Raw genomic sequence first — 21,149 nt, forward strand, 5'->3', positions numbered from 1 at the left:
ACCATGTAATCAAGTTAGTTTTGTTAGGGTTTGATCCCTAGTATCCGCTATGTTCTGAGATTGATGTTGCTATGACTTTGTTATGCTTAATGCTTGTCACTAGGGCCCGAGTGCCATGATTTCAGATCTGAACCTATTATGTTTTCAGGAATATATGTGTTCTTGATCCTATCTTGCAAGTCTATATTCACCTATTATGTGTTATGATCCGACAACCCCGAAGTGAAAATAATCGGGATACTTCTCGGTGATGGCTGTAGTTTGAGGAGTTCATGTATTCACTATGTGCTAATGCTTTGTTCCGGTTCTCTATTAAAAGGTGGCCTTAATATCCCTTAGTTTCTGTTAGGACCCCGCTGCCACGGGAGGGTAGGACAAAAGATGTCATGCAAGTTCTTTCCCATAAGAACGTATGACTATTTACGGAATATATGCCTACATTACATTGATGAATTGGAGCTAGTTCTGTGTCACCCTATGTTATATCTATTACATGAGGAATCACATCCGACATAATTATCCATCACTAATCCATTGCCTACGAGCTTTTCACATATTGTTCTTCACTTATTTAGTTTTCCATTGCTACTGTTATAACTACTACAAAACCCAAAAAACATTACTTTTGCTACCGTTACCTTTATTATCATACTACTTTCCTACTAAATACTTTGCTGTAGATACTAAGTTATCCAGGTGTGGTTGAATTGACAACTCAACTGCTAATACTCAAGAATATTCTTTGGCTCCCCTTGTGTCGAATCAATAAATTTGGGTTGAATACTTTACCCCCGAAAGCTGTTGCGATCCCCTACACTTGTGGGTTATGAAGACTAATTTCTGGCGCCGTTGCCGGGGAGCATAGCTCTATTCTCCGAGTCACTTGGGATTTATATTTGTTGATCACTATGAAGAACTTGAAAGACGACAGAACTATGATTTTTCCCTCAACTACGAGGGGAGGTCTGGAACTGCCATCTAGCTCTGCACTAGATTCTCCTTCTGTTTTGAGTAAGCTTGCGACACCTAAACCTGCTACTGCTTTGAACTCTGATATGTCGCATGTTATTGATGATGTCACTTCTGCTATGCATGATACTTATGATGAAACTACTTCTGTGCGTGATACTACTTTGCCATTAGGTGAATTTCTTGATGAACAACTTGCTAGAGTTAGGGGGGATGAAATTATTGAAGATGCTATTATTGATGATGAAAATTCTCCCAATGATTATGAATTGCATGTTGTTCCCGAGGGTTATGTTATGAATGAAGAAGCTGCTAGAGCTATCTTTGCTTGCAATGATAGATATGATCTTAAGAAATTATTAGCTAAATGGAAGCAGCAGTCTCTTAATGCTAGAATGAAACCTGACCCTACTTTTGCTACTTCACCTATCTGTGTTACTGATAAGGATTATGAATTCTTTGTTGATCCTGAGATTATTACTACAGTAGAATCTGATCATTTTTATGGCCTTGAATCTAAAACTGTTGTGGCACATCTTACCAAGTTGAATGATATAGCTACCCTGTTTACTCATGATGATAAATCTCGCTATTTTTATATCCTTAAGATATTTACGTTCTCCTTAAAGGGTGATGCTAAGACTTGGTATAATTCTCTTGCTCCCGGTTGTGTGTTTAGTCCCCAGGATATGATTTATTACTTCTCTGCTAAATATTTCCCTGCTCATAAGAAACAAGCTGCCTTGCAGGAAATATACAATTTTGTGCAAATCATAGAAGAGAGTCTCCCACAAGCTTGGGGGAGGCTTCTCCGATTACTCAATGCTTTGCCTGATCATCCTCTGAAGAAAAATGAAATACTTGATATCTTTTATAATGGACTAACCGATGCTTCTAAGGACTACTTGGGTAGTTGTGCTGGTTGTGTTTTCAGGGAAAGAACAGTCGACGAAGCTGAATTACTATTGAATAATATGTTGACAAATGAAAATAATTGGACTCTTCCTGAACCAATTCCTGAGGCAATTCCTGAACTAATTTAGCCAACTCCTGAGCCTATTCCTAAACCCACTCCGAAGAAGAGAGGTGTTTTATTTCTCAGCCCTGAAGATATGCAAGAGGCAAAGAAATCAATGAAAGAAAAAAGTATTAAAGCTAAAGATGTTAAGAATTTACCACCTATTGAAGAAATACATGGTCTTAATGTACCGCCTGTTGAAGAACCACATTGTCTTGATAACCCGACACAGGTAGTAAAGGTAAATTCTCTCTATAGATATGATAAAGTTGAAATCCCCTCTACTAAATTTCATAGCCCATGCTTAGATGAATTTGATGACTTTATGGCTAGACAAGAAAGTTTTAATGCTTATGTTGGTAGAGAGTTAAAGAATAATGCTTTCGAGATAGGACACGTAAGCGATAATATGGCTAGAGTTAAAGGTGAACTCAAACTCATTAGCAAATATACTTCTATGGTTGCTACTCAAGCTGAGCAAGTAATTAAAGCTCAAAATGATTTGCTTGATAAATTAAATAATAAACCTGACTTTGCTGTTAGAGTGGCTACTAGAACTGGTAGAATGACTCAGGAACCTTTGTATCCTGAAGGCCACCCTAAGAGAATCGAGCAAGATTCTCAGAGAAATAATTTAGAGGCACCTAGTTCTTCCAAAAAGAAGAAAAAGAAAAATGATAGGACTTTGCATGCTTCTAGTGAACCTACTGTAGACACACCTGAGAATCCCAATGATATTTCTATCTCTGATGCTGAAACACAATCAGGTGATGAACATGAATCTAGTGATAATGTTAATGATAATGTTCATGTTGATGCTCAACCTAGCAAAAACAATGAAGTAGAGATTGAACCTGCTGTTGATCTTGATAACCCACAATCAAAGAATCAACGTTATGATAAGAGAGATTTTGTTGCTAGGAAGCATGGTAGACAAAGAGAACCATGGGTTCAGAAATCCATGCCCTTTCCTCCTAAACCATCCAAGACAAAGGATGATGAGGATTTTGAGCGCTTTGCTGAAATGATTAGACCTATTTTCGTACGTATGCGCTTAACTGATATGCTCAAAGTAAATCCTTATGCTAAGTATATGAAGGATATCATCACAAATAAAAGAAAGATACCGGAAGCTGAAATTTCCACCATGCTTGCTAATTACACTTTTAAGGGTGGAATACCAAAGAAACTTGGAGATCCGGGGGTACCAACTATACCATGCTCCATTAAAAGAAATTATGTTAGAACTGCTTTATGTAATCTTGGAGCCGGTGTTAGTGTTATGCCTCTCTCTTTATACCGTAGACTTGAATTGAATAAGTTGACACCTACTGAAATATCTTTGCAAATGGCTGATAAATCAACTGATATACCTGTCGGTATTTGTGAGGATGTGCCTGCTGTGGTTGCAAATGTCACTATCTTAACGGACTTTGTCATTCTTGATATTCCCAAGGACGATAGTATGTCAATTATCCTTGGTACACCTTTTTTGAATACTGCAGGGACTGTTATTGATTGCAACAAAGGCAATGTCACTTTTCATGTTAATGGTAATGAGCATACGGTACACTTTCCGAGGAAACAATCTCAAGTTCATAGCATCAATTCTATTGGAAAAGTTCCAACTATTATTATTGGAGGTTTTGAATTTCCTCTCCCTACTGTCAAGAAAAAGTATGATATTCTTATAGTTGGGGATTTTAATATCCCCCTTGAGGTAACTTAGTGTTATTCGAAATTTCTCCGGTTCCGTGTTATTCGGAATGAGTTTGTTAACAAGACTTGATCAACCTTGTTAGTGGATTCATTTTGATGATCACGAGATGGATGAAACTAGAAGGCACAACCTTCTGTACCCTCTTTTTACTTTCTATTATTTAGAATAAATAAAGCAAAAATACTATTATCTGTCTGTTTTCTGAATTATCCGTGCATTAAAAAATAGCCCGAAAATAAAAGTGCTCCAAATGCCCTGCGAATTTAGTATGATTTTTTATGGAATATTTGCGGATTTTAGGCACTGAAAACACTGCAGGAGGTGCAAGCACTAGGCCACGAGAGTGGAGGGCGCGCCCACCCCACCTAAGCGCGCCCCCTGTCTCGTGGGCCCCTGGTGGCCCCCCTCCACTTATGCCAGCACCCACACACTTCATCTTCTACCAAAAAAATCCCCATGAAGCTCAAGCATGAGTTCTAGCTCATTTTTCTGCGATTTTCGATCTCCTTACTCAAAGCGCCATTCACAAAACTGCTTTGGGAGATTGTTGCTTGGTATGTGACTCCTCCATTGGTCCAATTAGTTTTTGTTCTAGTGCTTGATTCTTTGCAATTTTTTGCTGCATAGGTGACCATGTTCTTGAGCTTGCATGTTGAATTTATGAGGTCCCAAGCAATTCAAATGCATGATATAGGCTCTAGGCACTTGTAGGAGTAGTTGCTACCAATCTTGTTTAGTTTTATTCACTTTTATTTTGAAGTTACTAAAATTTTAGAAATTTTCAGAAAATGTTAAGGAAATTTTTGAGGGGCTCTTCTAGCCAAGGCTCTCAGGAAAAACAAGCCAAAGAGAAGGAAAAAGCCAAGTATAATCTTCCTTGCTTAGCGGAAGTACGGTCGTGTGAATGGCCATGTGATGATTTCTTGAAAGAAGCTGGAATTCATGAAGATTTTTATTCTTTGATCGAGAATGCAGGCTTCACCGGTTTCCTCCACGACCGGATCGATCAGTACCTCTTACTCACTAATACTTTCGTGCAAACTTTTTATTATTATCCTAAGAAGTCACCGCCTGCAGTATCATTTCATTTATACGATGAATTCAGAGAAATGTCTCTACGTAATTTTTGTGCGGTGTGTAGGATACCTTGTGATGGAGAATTAGAGGAACCCCATCGTAAAGATGTGGATGGATTTGTTAACACTATCGCTGTAGAGGAGCCAAAGAAGGGTTCCGAGGCGAAAATCTCTAGCATAGACTTTCCTGTTTTATGCTACTTTGCCATATTTTCTAGCAGATGCTTGATTGGTCGTGGAAATAGTGGAAACTTTAGTGTTCCTGATATTATCATTCTTCAACATGCCTTGCTTGGAGACAATAGTTTTAGTATGGGTGCCGTCGTTGCTAAACGGCTAGCCCTGAATCATACAAAAGGCCCCATATTTGGAGGTATCTATGCTTCACGTCTTGCTAGACATTTTCTGATACCTATTAGGCACACTGAGAAAGAGGAGACAAAATTGCCTCCTCACATTTTAGATTACAAGAGCATGGTAGCACACACGTTTATTGTTGACAACGAAGAGAAGATGCTCTTGTATAAACTTAGATTTAATAAGAAACACATTGAGACTATTATTTTTCCTATGCCTCTGTTGTTTGATTTGACTGCAGATAATTTTCTTGTTACACCCGAAGCGGTGTACAATCATCGAGACCAAGCTTTCACTCCAGAACCTGAACCTGAGCCGGAACCTGCACTGGACCCTTATCGTGCATCATCTTTCCAGTGGGATCTGGAGATGGCCAGCCAGTGGTATCCTGATTACACCTCCCAGTACACCAGGGAGAGAGCAGCGGTCCTTGGCACTAGACCAACTTAGGCCAAAAGCCTAAGCTTGGGGGAGTACGTATTTCTCACCGACTTTACATTCATGTTCACACACTAGTCGTCGGTGCTCATACTCTTTCATTGTATTATCCATGTTAGTTTAATTTTCTTTTTCTAGTCTTCTTCTTGTGTGTTTGATAAACCTTAACAAAAAACAAAAAAATTAGTTAGTTTAATTTCCATGCTTGTGGTAGAATTAAAATGAAAACCCAAAAATATTTCTAGTTCTTCTTCTTACTTGTTGGGAGCTTTCCCGTGTAAATAGTTTTATTTTCTTTTCTTTCCTTTGGGGGTCGAGAAGACCATATTGAAAATGTTTAGTGGCTCTCATATGCATGATTGTTTATTTAACTTAGATCCCATATTACTTGTCTTCTCTCTTGAGTTGAATGCTTGCAGATTCCAGCTTTGTCCAATGCACGTGCACTATTATTATTATACACATCGTTTGGTCGTGCAAGTGAAAGTCAATAATGACGATATATGATGGACTTATTGAGATGAGAAAAGCTGGTATGAACTCGACCTCTCTTGTTTTTGTAAATATGATGAGTTCATCGTTTCTGATTCAGCTTATTATGAAGTAAACATATTTGCAATGACATTTAGAGATTATAGTTGCTCGTGCCATGCTGGATTAGCTATGAGTTATAATGGTTTACCTTGCGTGCCAACATGCTATTAGAACGATTATGATGTGGTATGATGGGATGGTATCCTCCTTTGAATGAATTGAGTGACTCGACTTGGCAAATTTTCACACATGTAGTTGAAACAAATCAACATAGCCTTCATGATATTTATGTTCATGGTAGATTATATCCTACTCATGCTTGTATTTGGTGTGAATTAATTTTAATGCATGTTTATGACTGTTGTCGCTCTCTCAGCTGGTCGCTTCCCAGTCTTTTGCTAGCCTTCACCTGTACTAAGCGGGAATACTGCTTGTGCATCCAAAATCCTTAAACCCCAAAGTTGTTCCTTATGAGTCCACCATACCTACCTATATGCGGTATTTACCTGCCGTTCCAAGTAAATTTGTATGTGCCAAACTCCAAACCTTCAAATGAAATTCTGTTTGTATGCTCGAGCAGCTCATGTTTCAACTAGGGCTGCCTATATCTTCCATGCTAGGTGGGTTATTCTCAATAGGAGTGGACTCCGCTCCTTATTCACGAGAAAGGGCCGGTAACCGGGATGCCCAGTCCCATGATCCAAAAAGATCAAAGCAAATCAAAATAATTAAACAAAACTCCCCCAGGGCTGTTGTTAGTTGGAGGCACTCGTTGTTTCGAACAAGCCATGGATTGATGCTTGTTGGTGGTTGGGGGAGTATAAACCTTTACCATTCTATTTGGGAACTGCCTATAATGCATGTAGTATGGAAGATACATCCATCTCATAGTTGTTGCGTTGACAGCGAAAGTATGCCGCTCAAAATGTTATTTAGTCTCTATTTTAAAATCGAGCTCTAGCACCTCTACAAATCCCTGCTTCCCTCTGCGAAGGGCCTACCTATTTATTTTTATGTCGAGTCGTTCTTATTAAAAAGCACCCGCTGGAGAGCACACTGTCATTTGCATTCATTACTATTGATTTATATTGGGTATGACTTGACTGGATATCTTTTACCATGAATTACAATGTTTAGTCAGTCCTTGATCTTTAAAGGTGCTCTGCATTTATGTTTTGCAGTCTCAGAATGGGCTAGCGAGATACCATTTTGTTATATCATGTTATGATTGTTTTGAGAAAGTGTTGTCATCTGAGTTTTATTATTATGGCTCGCTAGCTGATTATGCTATTGATATGAGTAATTGAGACCTAAGTGTTATTGTGAGTATGGTTAGTTCATAATATTTGCTGAACCTGAATGCTGGCTTTTCATGTTTACAACAACAAGAGCAAACAGAGTTTGTAAAAGTTTTTCTTTATCACTTTCAGTTTATCAACTGAATTGCTTGAGGACAAGCAAAGGTTTAAGCCTGGGGGAGTTGATACGTCAACAACGTATCTACTTTTCCAAACACTTTTGCCCTTGTTTTGGACTCTAACTTGCATGATTTGAATGAAACTAACCCGGACTGACGATGTTTTCAGCAGAACTGCCATGATGTTGTTTTATGTGTAGAAAGCAAAAGTTCTCGGAATGTCCTGAAAATCCACGGAGGGACTTTTTGGAAACTATAAAAAATACTGGCGAAAGAATCAAGACCAGGGGGCCCACACCCTGTCCACGAGGGTGGGGGGCGCACCCCTCCCCCTAGGCACGCCCCCTATCTCGTGGGCCCCCTGGACCTCCACCGACGTCAACTCCGACTCCATATATTCATGTTCGGGAAGAAAAAAAATCAGAGAGAAAGTTTCATCGCGTTTTACGATACGGAGCCGCCGCCAAGCCCTAATCTCACTCGGGAGGGCTGATCTGGAGTCTGTTCAGGGCTCCGGAGAGGGGGATTCGTCGCCGTCATCATCATCAACCATCCTCCATTACCAATTTCATGATGCTCACCGTCGTGCGTGAGTAATTCCATCGTAGGCTTGTGGACGGTGATGGGTTGGATGAGATTTACCATGTAATCAAGTTAGTTTTGTTAGGGTTTGATCCCTAGTATCCGCTATGTTCTGAGATTGATGTTGCTATGACTTTGCTATGCTTAATGCTTGTCACTAGGGCCCGAGTGCCATGATTTCTGATATGAACCTATTATGTTTTCATGAATATACGTGTGTTCTTGATCCTATCTTGCAAGTCTATAGTCACCTATTATGTGTTATGATCCGACAACCCCGAAGTGTCAATAATCGGGATACTTCTCGGTGATGGCCGTAGTTTGAGGAGTTCATGTATTCACTATGTGCTAATGCTTTGTTCCGGTTCTCTATTAAAAGGAGGCCTTAATATCCCTTAGTTTCCGTTAGGACCCCGCTACCACGGGAGGGTAGGACAAAAGATGTCATGCAGGTTCTTCTCTATAAGCACGTATGACTATTTACGGAATACATGCCTACATTACATTGATGAACTGGAGCTAGTTCTGTGTCACCCTATGTCGGAGTCAAAACTGGCGGATCTCGGGTAGGGGGTCCCGAACTGTGCGTCTAGGCGGATGGTAACAGGAGACGAGGGACACGATGTTTTTACCCAGGTTCGGGCCCTCTTGATGGAGGTAAAACCCTACGTCCTGCTTGATTAATATTGATGATGTGGGTTACAAGAGTAGATCTACCACGAGATCAAGGAGGCTAAACCCTAGAAGCTAGCCTATGGTATCATTGTTGTTCGTCCTATGGACTAAGGGCATCTGGTTTATATAGACACCGGAGAGGGCTAGGGTTACACAGAGTCCGTTACAATGGTAGGAGATCTACATATCCGTATCGCCAAGCTTGCCTTCCACGCCAAGGAAAGTCCCATCCAGACATGGGACGAAGTCTTCAATCTTGTATCTTCATAGTCTTGGAGTCCGGCCGATGATTGGTAGTTCGGCTATCCGGACACCCCCTAGTCCGGGACTCCCTCAGTAGCCCCTGAACCAGGCTTCAATGACGACGAGTCCGGCGCGCATGTTGTCTTCGGCATTGCAAGGCGGGTTCCTCCTCCGAATAATTTATAGAAGATTGTGAACACCAGGATAGTGTCCGGCTCTGCAAAAATAAATTCCACATACCACCGTAGAGAGAATAATATTACACAAGATCAATCTGCTGACGTATTCTATGGCGTAACGTCACACCACTTCCAAGCCTTTACTCGAATTGTTTCTATTGTTCCACCTCAGCGCGTTTAGCGAGGCGGTTTCCTTGGCACGTCTTGTCGAAGCAGAGATCGTGTTCCCCTTATTCCGGGATTCCCATCAATACGGACGTGGGTAACCCAACCGCGCCATTGATTGCGGCGCTTGGGAGATAAGCGAGTTTTATCAGGCCGGTGGGGACGCATGTTTCCGTCCGCCCATATAAGGGGATAAAGATCCAACCTTTTTACCTGCGCCTTCTTCCTCCTTGGCTTATCCATCTCCACGAACTCAAGCTCTAGCGCCCAAGCCCGCACATCTCACCTCAACCTTCTCCAAATATGTCCGGAGCGGGAGGCAAGTGGATGGCCTCCTCCGTCACGGAGAGGCATATCCAGAAGCTGCGCAGCGCCGGATACTTGTCCAGCGACATCGCGCATCGGCTCCCCGAAGAGGGAGAGCTCATCCCCACCCCCAGGCCCCATGAGAGGGTAGTATTCCTTCCCCATTTCCTCCACGGACTGGGCTTCCCACTTCATCCCTTTGTCTGGGGGCTCATGTTCTACTACGGCCTAGATTTCCATGATCTGGCCCCGAATTTTATTCTCAACATCTCGGCGTTTATCGTCGTGTGTGAGGCCTTCCTCTACATCCAGCCCCACTTCGGCTTGTGGCTCAAGACCTTCAGTGTCAAGCCGAAGGTTGTGAAGGGCAGCCAAGCGGAGTGTGGAGGCGCTATGGTGGGCAGGATGTCCCACGTTACGTGGCTGGAGGGCACCTTTGTGGAAACCATTAAGGGGTGGCAATCGGGGTGGCTCTACATCACCGAGCCATGTGACCCTGATTGGGCAGCGGCCCCCGAATTCAGATCTGGTATCCCTACACGGCTCACCTCCTGGAAAGAGAGTGGCCGGATCTGGGGGGATTCGGAGGAGCTGACCAGACTCCAAGCCTGTATCCAGAAGCTGGTGGACAAGAAGCTCAAGCTTGTCAACATAGTCCAGGTCATGCTCATCCGCCGGATTCTCCCGTGCCAACGACGGGGCTTCAACATGTGGGAGTTCGATCCGGCGCAGCACCAGACTTTGAATGGGCTCTTCGACACTACGTACGAAGAGGTCTGGAAGGTGCTGTTCAAGGGCGCCGAGGCTCCCGCATCTGCTACCGAAGATCGCGGATTCAGCTCGCAGCGTCCAGCTGACGAGGTAAGTGATATTGTCCTTTACGGGACGCTTGTTATTCGTAGTTTGACTCTATGCGGGATCTAAACTCCCTTTCCTTTGACAGGACTGGCTGAAGAAGGCCGCACAGGCTATCTGTCCGGCCCCATTGCCAGAGGACCCAGCTGACGCCCGCCTAACGGGGCTGCTGGCTCCGGCACCCCACGTGGTCCAGAGAAGAAGGCCAAGAAGAAGGCCACAGGGACTCGGAAGAGTTCCCGTTTTCAGGTGCTATCGGACGATGAATCCGAGGCCGACTCGTCCCACCAAGGCGAGGAGGAGAAGAAGAAAGCCTCACCCCAGCGGGGGAGGGAAGAAAAGGAAGGCCTCCCCAACAAGGTAGGCCGAAGGGTCCAAGAGGGTAAAAACTCTTCCCCCAGACTGTTCCGCCAACGCCAGTGACGATGATGAGGACTGGCCTCCAAGGGCCAAGCCTCTGGCGAGATCATAAGTATCCAGACTCCCGAATAACTTCAAGGTTTTCGTTTTCCGCCACATTATGTCTTTCTAATGCCACATACAACCCTGCAGTTTGCCTAAGGATGATCTTCCCACTTCGTCGAGCGGGTCCTTAGGGGCGTCGGATATGGATTCTCTTCCGACTGCCTCCTCCCCCCGTGATGCGGACGATGCCGAGGTGGGATCCCAGGAAGCGACCCACCAGGAGGAGAGGGCCCCGGAGGTGTCGCAGGACAACCTCCCGTACTTTGCACCGGACTTAGCCCCGGAACCCATAGTGGCTCCGGAGTCTGGCGGGCGACCCCTTCATAAGAAGGGCAAGACCGCAACGCCGGCTGCCCCCGTCCAACCGGAGGTGCCGGATAATTTTCTAGAGGCGCTCAATAGCGCCTCTATTGAAGAGGAACACCGCACTGTTATGAGTGCGGTGATTCAGAAAGTTCAGCTCGCCAAGAACGGGCTGACCGAAGCCTGCAGCAGCCTTCTAACATGCTTTGAGGTAAGAATTTCAATATATGTAAAATGGTACCGCATAGACAGTAGCCCCTGATGCTCGGTTCGGTGTTCGGAAAGAAAAGCCGGACTGAGGATCTTTAGAAAGATAATCGCAGGAGTCATGAAAATATGTCAATATGGGATTGCAGGTTGTGCTGCTGACCTTTGCCGCACTGACTGCAGAGGTCAATACTTTGAAGGAAAACCTCGAGCGGTCCGAGAACGAGCCCGGCAATGCCAAGAAGCAGCTCGAGGAAAAAGAAGGTGAGTAATACCTTATGAAAATTGTACCTTATAGAAAAGGATTTGGTTGCAAGAAAAATGACAAGGATAACTGGGGTATTGCAGGGGCCACTAACGAGGTGGTGACCCTGAAGGAGGCGGTGGCCGCGGCCGAACGCAATGCGGCTGCGGAGTGCACCGAGCGAGAGAAACAGGAGGCGCGGGTGGCGGAGGTACAACAAGAGCTCCAGGATCTCGTGAAGAAACACGAGAGCCTGGAGCGTGACTCGAAGACTCGAGAGTCTGAGCTTGCAACGGCTCTTGAGAGTGCCAAAGCCGCTAAGGTTGAAGCCTACAAGGCCCTCCAGGAGATCGAGGCGGTAAAGAAAATAGCAGTGGGTAAGGCATTTTTCATGCAAAGTAAGCATGTGAGTGTTAATTACCTGTCGCTTACCCAAATTCGGAGCTCTCCAGGAGCGTTCGCAGATCTTCCTCACAGCGTGTCCGATGCTGCCGCATTCTACCGGGCCGAGGAGGGGAGCTCGACGGAGAAGGTCTTCTGGTCTCAGTATGCTGAGGCCGAACATCCGGTGCCCCTTAGCGACCAGCTGAAGCAGCTGGTCGAGCTCCACAAGGCGGCCGAACAGGCCATGAAGGGCCTCATAGTTCGGCTGTGGCCTAAGGAGGCCATGCCTAGGAGCTACTTCGGCCTGGTGCGGCGGCTGGTGGATGCGTGCCCGTGGGTTGAAGTCATCAAGCACTCTGCCTGTATTGAAGGTGCGCGTCGGGCCCTTGCCCGCGCAAAGGTGCACTGGGGCAAGATGGATGCCCAGAAGCTTGTGACGGACCCCCCACCAGAGGGCAAGGAGCATCGCACGCCCGAGATGTATTATAGGAGTGTGCTGAAGGGCGCCCGCACTATTGCGGGTGAGTGCTCCAAAGATGTAATATTTGAGTAGACTCGCATTTTGTTATCCTGTGCGCTGAAAACTTGGTTCATATGCGCTAAGCAACGCTTGTTAATTTAAAATATTACCTTCTGTGTGGCTGTTTATCAAATCTGAGAGATGGCAAGTTGTCGGCTTCAGCCCCCATGCCACGAGTGCTGGGGTGTTCGGGATAAACTCGAGCGCTCTTGTTCCCATTTTTGGGTCCATCTAGGGAGGCGCTGAACACAGCGAACAAGGCAACCGGACTTATAATGCTTGAACACTCTCACTTAGCCATAGAACTCTATAATTTTAAATTTCGGCGAAGCCCCTAGTTTTCGGAAGGCCGAATTTGGGGCGCTATCCACGCCTTGGCCGGACAGAATCCGGCTCCTCGCTCGAAGCGGCATAAGTCTTTAGGGACTCGCAAAGAGCCTCTCGAACAGCGACCAGCTCTCGCCTCATCATGACGGTCAATTTTAGCTTTCTCCACTGAGGCGTTAACCCAGCTCAACTGGGGCGCAATCGTAGTGGTTCTCCCAGTGCTACCTTAGCCGATAAAACGGAATGTAAGGTACTAAAACATGGGAGCCGGGCAAACCCAACTATTGACCCAAGAACATGATTCGGAGCCGATGCATATAATGCTATAAGTTCGGGGTGCCGCACTTGTGAAAGTGTTCGGACTTATCACACCGTAACGCGGGAAACATAAGCCCTTGGTGTATTTAGCCGTACCAAAATGTACGGATGCGACATGTCATAGATGAACACATATGTAAGAAAGAAATGCAATTAGAAGCAAAAATGTGCTGCATTGCTTTATTTGATAAAAACTGCTGTAAGTGCAGGACGATACAAGTGGTGCGGTAAGCAAGGGATGGGACTGTTTAACATGTCCCCCTCCAGGGGTAGGCTACGGAATAATACATAAAATAGATTTAATGCTCATGATGAAAACCACCTGGGTTTTCGTTGTAGCCTTTCTCCTTCCCTGGCTGTTGCATCGTGGGTTCGACATGTCTGCTGCCGGACAGGGCCTCTGACGAACGGTGTCCTGTAGGTAAAAAATAAAAGGAAAAGAAGAAGAAATGACACACTTAAGAGCCCCTGGTGCGGTTGAGCCACAGTCTGGGCTTATCGTGGTCGAGCCCCTTGCCCCATGCCCATGGTATCTTCAGAGCGTAATGGAGTACGCGAAGGGTCTGTCTTAATGTTTTACAGGGGCTGGGGTTGGGGCCGCACTGCTACGCGTGCTCGGAACGTGCCAGGTGGTCGTGTTGTAGGTTACTCCGGGCACGCTTAGCTGTGTCCGGCCGCCTGGCAGCCGGACTCAAGAATTGCCTTAAAAGGCTGCTTTGTACTTCTGCCGCGAGAGCCGCTGTATGTTCCTCCGTTCGGAGGGAGCGTTCAGTGTTTCCGTTGACCGTGATGACTCCTCTAGGGCCTGGCATCTTGAGCTTGAGGTATGCGTAGTGCGGCACCGCGTTGAACTTTGCGAACGCGGTATGTCTGAGCAGGGCATGATAGCCGCTGCAGAACGGGACTATGTCGAAGATTAACTCCTTCCTTCAGAAGTTATCCGGGGATCTGAAGACCACTTCCAGTGTAACTGAGCCTGTACAATTGGCTTCTACACCTGGTATGACGCCTTTAAAGGTCGTCTTGGTAGGTTTAATCCTTGAGGGGTCTATGCCCATTTTGCGCATCGTGTCCTGATAAAGCAGGTTTAGGCTGCTGCCGCTGTCCATCAGGACTCTGGTGAGATGAAATACATCGACGATTGGGTCTAGAACCAATGCGGCGAACCCGCCATGGCGAATGCTGGTGGGGTGGTCCCTTCGGTCAAAGGTGATCGGGCAAGAGGACCATGGATTGAACTTCGGGGCAACTGGCTCCATCGCGTATACATCCCTGAGTGCACGCTTCCGCTCCCTTTTGGGTATGTGCGTGGCATATATCATGTTCACCGTCCGCACCTGTGGGGGGAAACCCTTCTGTCCTCTATTGTTCGGCGCTCGGGACTCTTCCTTGTCGTTGCTATGTAGCTCCTTGTCGCTGTTTTCGGCAATTAACTTGCCTGCCTGCTTGAACACCCAACGGTCCCTATTGGTGTGGTTAGCTGGCTTTTCAGGGGTGCCATGTATCTGGCACAAGCGGTCGAGAATTCGGTCCAAATTGGACGGACCCTGAGTTGTTCTTTTGAATGGCTTTTTCCGTTGACCGGGTTTAGAGCCTCTGAATCCGGCATTGACTGCCGTATCCTCACTGTTATCGCCGTTAATGCGGCGTTTGTTTTTGTTGCGACGTGACCTGCCACTACGGTCCTTGATATCCGGACTGCCAGAATTTTTGTTGAGGTTGTTGCTGCGTGCTAGCCAGCTGTCCTCACCCGCACAGAAGCGGGTCATGAGTGATGTAAGGGCTGCCATGGATTTCGGCTTTTCCTGTCCCAGGTGCCGGGCAAGCCACTCGTCGCGGATGTTATGCTTGAAGGCCACGAGGGCCTCGGCATCCGGACAGTCGACGATTTGGTTTTTCTTGGTTAAGAACCGTGTCCAGAATTGTCTGGCCGATTCGTCTGGCTGCTGAATTATGTGGCTTAGGTCATCTGCATCTGGTGGTCGCACGTACGTGCCTTGGAAGTTATCGAGGAATGCGGCTTCCAGGTCCTCCCAACTCCCGATTGACTCTGCTGGCAAGCTGTTAAGCCAGTGCCGGGCTGGTCCTTTAAGTTTGAGTGGGAGATATTTGATGGCGTGGAGATCGTCTCCGCGGGCCATGTGGATGTGGAGGAGATAGTCCTCGATCTATACCGCGGGGTCTGTTGTGCCATCATAAGATTCAATATTGACGGGTTTAAACCCTTCTGGGATTTGATGATCCATTACCTCATTTGTGAAGCACAGTGGGTGTGCGACGCCTCTGTACTGGGCGATATCGCGACGGAGCTCAAAAGAGCTTTGTCTATTGTGTTCGGCCCGGCCGGACTTACTGTGTCCGGGGTGACGGTGATCGTCACGTATCATGGGGCGCCCACGTGATCCGTAGATCGATCTTGATTGTCTTGCCTTATCCTCCAATATGTCTCGCAGGTCCGGAGTGTTCCCCTGTGGCCTTGTGCTTTTCGAGTGATGCCGGGGTACGGGTCTAGTGAAGGTCCTTGAGGCCTCTCTGTCGCGACCACGGGGTGGTCGATCAGCCATATTGTCTCCTGGTGAAGCGGGATCATATGCCTCCACCTCTAATCGGGGGAGCAGCTTACGTTTGGGGTAGCTTTTGGAGGGGCGTTCGAGTTCATGCTCTTCGGCCGCGAGGACTTCGGTCCATCTGTCGGCTAGCAGATCTTGATCAGCTCTAACCTGCTGCTGCTTTTTCTTGAGGCTGTTTGCCGTGGCCATAAGCTTGCGTTTGAAACGCTCCTGTTCGACAGGATCCTCAGGCACAACGAAGAATTCGTCGTCGTCGAGGCTTGCCTCGTCTCCGGAGGGAGGCATATAGTCCTCTACCTCTTCTTCGGCCGCTCTCTCATGAGGGCTGGTGTCCCCCTCCTCCTATGCTGGATCTTGCTGGAGTGGGTTGTCTTCGGCGCTATCCGGTGTATTACTGTCTCCGGTGCCGGAATCCTCATTCTTGCTATGGCGGGATTTAGAGTGGCGCCGCTGACGCCGGCGCTTGGGCTGTTTCTTGGAGGGGTCATCCTCCGCTATTCCTTCGCCGTTCCCATCCTTTGGGATATCCACCATGTATATGTCATATGAAGAGGTGGCTTTCCAGTGCCAGGTGGGAAATGGTTCTTGGTCGTCTCCGGCATCGTCGTCCATACCATCGATGTCCTCAGAGTCATAATCTAGCATGTCGGTTAGGTCGTCGACAGTGGCTACCAAGTGGGTGGTGGGTGGGCTCTGAATTTCTTCGTCGTCCGCATCCCAACCGTCCTGGCCGTAGTCCGGCCAGGCCTCTCTTGATAATGAGAGGTACTTTAGCGAACTCAAGATGTCGCCAAAAGGTGAGTGTTGAAAGATGTCCGCCGCGGTGAACTCCATGATCGGCGCCCAATCAGATTCGACTGGAGGGGGCGCGGGAGGTCCGGAGTCCGGCAAGGAGTCCGGCACCTCAGAGTCACGAGCTTCATGGGGGACAAGATCGGTGTTCGGCTCTATCGCCGTAGAGGTTGCAGCCCCCGAGGTGGTGTCTAGCCATCCATCCTTGGTCTGCGCAGCCGGCTCCGAGTCGAAGGTCGGAGCGGGTTCGAGTGCGGCCTCCAGGGTACTGTCCAGCTGCAGAGCTAAATCATGCCCATCGTGATAGTACGGCACGCTTGGCTGTGGCTCAAATCCGTCGAGGATCAAGTCCCCGCGGATGTCAGCCGTGAAGTTCAAACTTCCAAATCTGACCTTACGGCCAGGGGCGTAGCCTTCGATCTGCTCCAGCTGGCCAAGTGAATTGGCCCGCAGTGCGAAGCCGCCGAATACGAAGATCTGTCCGGGGAGGAAGGTCTCACCCTGGACTGCATCGTCATTGATGACCGAAGAAGCCATCGAGCCTATCGGTGACGACACAGAGGAACTCTCAATGAAAGCACCAATGTCGGTGTCAAAACCGGCGGATCTCGGGTAGGGGGTCCCGAACTGTGCGTCTAGGCGGATGGTAACAGGAGACGAGGGACACGATGTTTTTACCCAGGTTCGGGCCCTCTTGATGGAGGTAAAACCCTACGTCCTACTTGATTAATATTGATGATGTGGGTTACAAGAGTAGATCTACCACGAGATCAAGGAGGCTAAACCCTAGAAGCTAGCCTATGGTATCATTGTTGTTCGTCCTATGGACTAAGGCCATCCGGTTTATATAGACACCAGAGAGGGCTAGGGTTACACAGAGTCGGTTACAATGGTAGGAGATCTACATATCCGTATCGCCAAGCTTGCCTTCCACGCCAAGGAAAGTCCCATCTGGACACGGGACGAAGTCTTCAATCTTGTATCTTCATAGTCTCGGAGTCCGGCCGATGATTGGTAGTTCGGCTATCCGGACACCCCCTAGTCCGGGACTCCCTCACCCTATGTTATAGCTATTACATGAGGAATCGCACCCGACATAATTATCCATCATGGATCCATTGCCTACGAGCTTTTCACATATTGTTCTTTGGTTATTTACTTTTCCGTTGCTACTGTTACAACTACTACAAAACCCAAAAACATTACTTTTGCTACCGTTACTTTTATTATCATACTACTTTGCTACTAAATACTTTGCTGCAAATACTAAGTTATCTAGGTGTGGTTGAATTGACAACTCAACTACTAATACTCAAGAATATTCTTTGGCTCCCCTTGTGTCGAATCAATAAATTTGGGTTGAATACTTTACCCTCTAAAGCTGTTGCGATCCCCTACACTTGTGGGTTATCATCCACCTAGGAGCGCGAAGAAGACCTCCGCAAGGATCACCCACACCTTTTTGCTGACCAACCCGAATCTCGAGGGCGAGATTCATCTTAAGGGGGGTAGGTTTGTAACATCCCAATTTTCAATTTGGATGTTATTTATAGATCATTCATATGCATCCATGATTTATGCATTTTGTTGCAACTGTTTTAGTTGAATATTGATCCAAGTGACCTTAAACAACTCAAGGACCAATTTGAGAGAGTTGGAGGTTTCACAAAAAAGTCCATTTTTGTTTTATCAAAATTTGGTAAATTGGATCAAATTGTTTTTCAAAATTCTTTTCCAATTATTTCAAAATAAAGAGAGAAGATAAAAGGACTTCTTCAAAAACAGCAAAGAAATATTCAAAATTAAAATTTGAATTTTTGGTTATTTTATTTGATTTTACTTGCTAGTTTATTAATTTATTTGCGGAGTATTTAGTACTATAATGTTTGTTTTTAGATTAGGCATTTAGGCCCAGAAAAATGATCACTAGGTCAATAATAAAGCCATATTATTATGTGAATTTTTCTGGTATTTTTAGATTTTTATTTATATATGTTTGGCGTATTTTTGTCTCTCTGGCAAAATGTTAAAAAAAAACTGCCAGCCTAACAGGGCCGGCCCAGCACCCCGACCGACTCCGGCTGGAGCACGCGCCGCCGCCGCCGAGTCCCGCCTGGACTCCGTGCCCCGCTGCCTTGACCCGCACTCCAAGCCGCCGCCACCTCCTTAAATATCAACCCCCGGGCCCATCTCCTCCTCACATCACCAGCCACCGCCGCTGCCGCTGCTGTTAGCCGCCGCCGCCACAGACGCCGCCGCCGCACTCCGCCTTCACCGCCGGAGCCCGCCGCCGCCGCCCCACTCGAGCCTGACGCAACCGCTGTCATCCGCCTCGCCGCCGTCGACCACCGCTGGCGCCGGTAGCTCCTGCCGCCCTCGACCGCGTTGGGTCCAGATCTCGTTTTTTTTTTCGTTTTCGTTTTCTTAATTAGGGAGCGTTCACTCGTTAGGATTCAGTAGCGAACAGTTTTCGTTCTGTTAGGTTTTGTAGCGAACGTTCGTTCGATAGATTTTTCTTTTTCTGTTATTTTTTTCTGCCAGGGACCTATCCGCTAGGATTTTATTTACAGATTAGTCCCTACGTTTCAAACTAGCACAACTTTTTGCTCGTCTATCCAAATTTGATGAAACCAACGCCAAAATATTCAAAGCAATCTCGTCTATCTAGTTAACCAACTTGAACATGTTTTTGAAAGTTTAAAATTTGAGTTTAGTTCAGATTTGAATTTAATCTTCTTTTGTTTGTATCTTGAGTTTCGTAGCTCCGTTTTAGTTGATTCTTTTTGCAAATCATAGCTAATCATATGTACCTTCTATTAAGATCTAATCCACATAATTATAATACTGCTAAAATTGTTTTATGTTTTGATTAGTTATTTTGCTTGTTTTGAGTTTTCTGATTCTTTTCATCCTTTGCTTGAGTGCTTATGTATGCTATTGTTTGTTTACAATAGATTTCCGTAGTGCAAAGCTTGTTAGTACGAATCCCTAGAGTTTTCTGATCATCAGCAAGGCAAGTTACACTTTGATCATACTTTTCAATACCCAGTTTTTACTATGCATAGTTTTACCCCTCAAAGATTTTCATGAGTAGGATTGGGAATATGTGGTTTGGTTGTAGTCCATGAGGTAGGAACCTTTTACCTTTGATCACCCAGGGAATATACGTTGTGCTCATGCATTTCTTAGCCATGCTCGTAGACGGGGATTGGTTCGTGAGATTCATGCAAGTCGTGAGAGAGAATAATTTTGGACAACATTAAGGTGGCAACTTTAATACACATCTGGGTGGATTGTTTGGGGCACCTGGAGAAACTAGTGCTTACCCATGGGAATCCCGGAGTAACCATGTGATTACCCTAGGTCCGCCACCCAGGCTCAAAGGGATCATATGATATTTCATGCCTAGAAACTTCCATGTGCAGCCACAAGCCATTATGGGCTCTGGCATAGTTGAGTAAGCTGTGTGACCTCTTTCAGTGGTAGACTAGCAGATGTAGGGGAAAGTAGGTGTACCGATCTACCCAGAGTAAAGTGTTAATGCTTCAGAAAGACTATGTCTCGATCTTCTGATCATGGATGCGGTTGAGTCTTGTGGGGAAAAATGCGCAAACCTCTGCAGAGTGTACAAACTAATCATGGTTAGCCGTGTCCCCGGTTATGGACAATTTGAGTATCTGGAAGTGAATATTGTTTTGATCTGATCACTCTATTTAATTAATGTATTGGGTTTATAGATTATACTTGGTTAATTTGGGATTGAGTTGGAGGAACCTTCTCAATAATGGCATAAACTTGGTAGTAAATAAAATTTACTCCTTTGTTGTAGGAAAAAATTAGCTTTATGCAAAATTAAACTGGGAGCCTCCACCAGCCAAATATACATGTAGATATAGTCTCTTTTATTCATTTGCCCGAAAGTATGACTCTGCCAGCATATTCCATGTGCTGACCTACACGGTTGCAACGTCTCATGTTGCAGAGTTTTCCTACGAAGAATAAGGTGTGCTAGGTCGTTGTCATGCACTCAGTTATGCCGTGGAGTTGATGGACTCATTTATCTTCGAAGCTTCACCAGTTACTTTATTTAGATGGCCTTCAGCCATATTATTTTTGTAATAAATATTCTTTGTGAGGACCTTGATATAATAAGTGTGTGATTGAACTCTGTTATAATTCCTCGAGTACTGTGCGTGTCAGCATACCGATCCAGGGATGACACTTAAGCACAGAGACTTCGATGCATTGGGATCTGGTCGCTACAACTAGTAAGAGTGCTCCTATTGATCCTAATGATATGCCTTTGTCTACTTTTATTGAGAATAATCATGAATCTATGGATGTGAATTTTGTTGGTAGGAACAGTTTTGGTAATAACACATATAGAGGTAGTTTCAATCCTAGGCGGTTTCCTAGTAATCCTCTAATAATTATGGAAATTACTACAACAATTCTTATGGAAATTGTAATAAGATACCCTCTGAT

This window comes from Triticum aestivum, chromosome 6B, assembly GCF_018294505.1.
Source record: "Triticum aestivum cultivar Chinese Spring chromosome 6B, IWGSC CS RefSeq v2.1, whole genome shotgun sequence".
In the NCBI taxonomy this organism is placed as follows: domain Eukaryota; kingdom Viridiplantae; phylum Streptophyta; class Magnoliopsida; order Poales; family Poaceae; genus Triticum; species Triticum aestivum.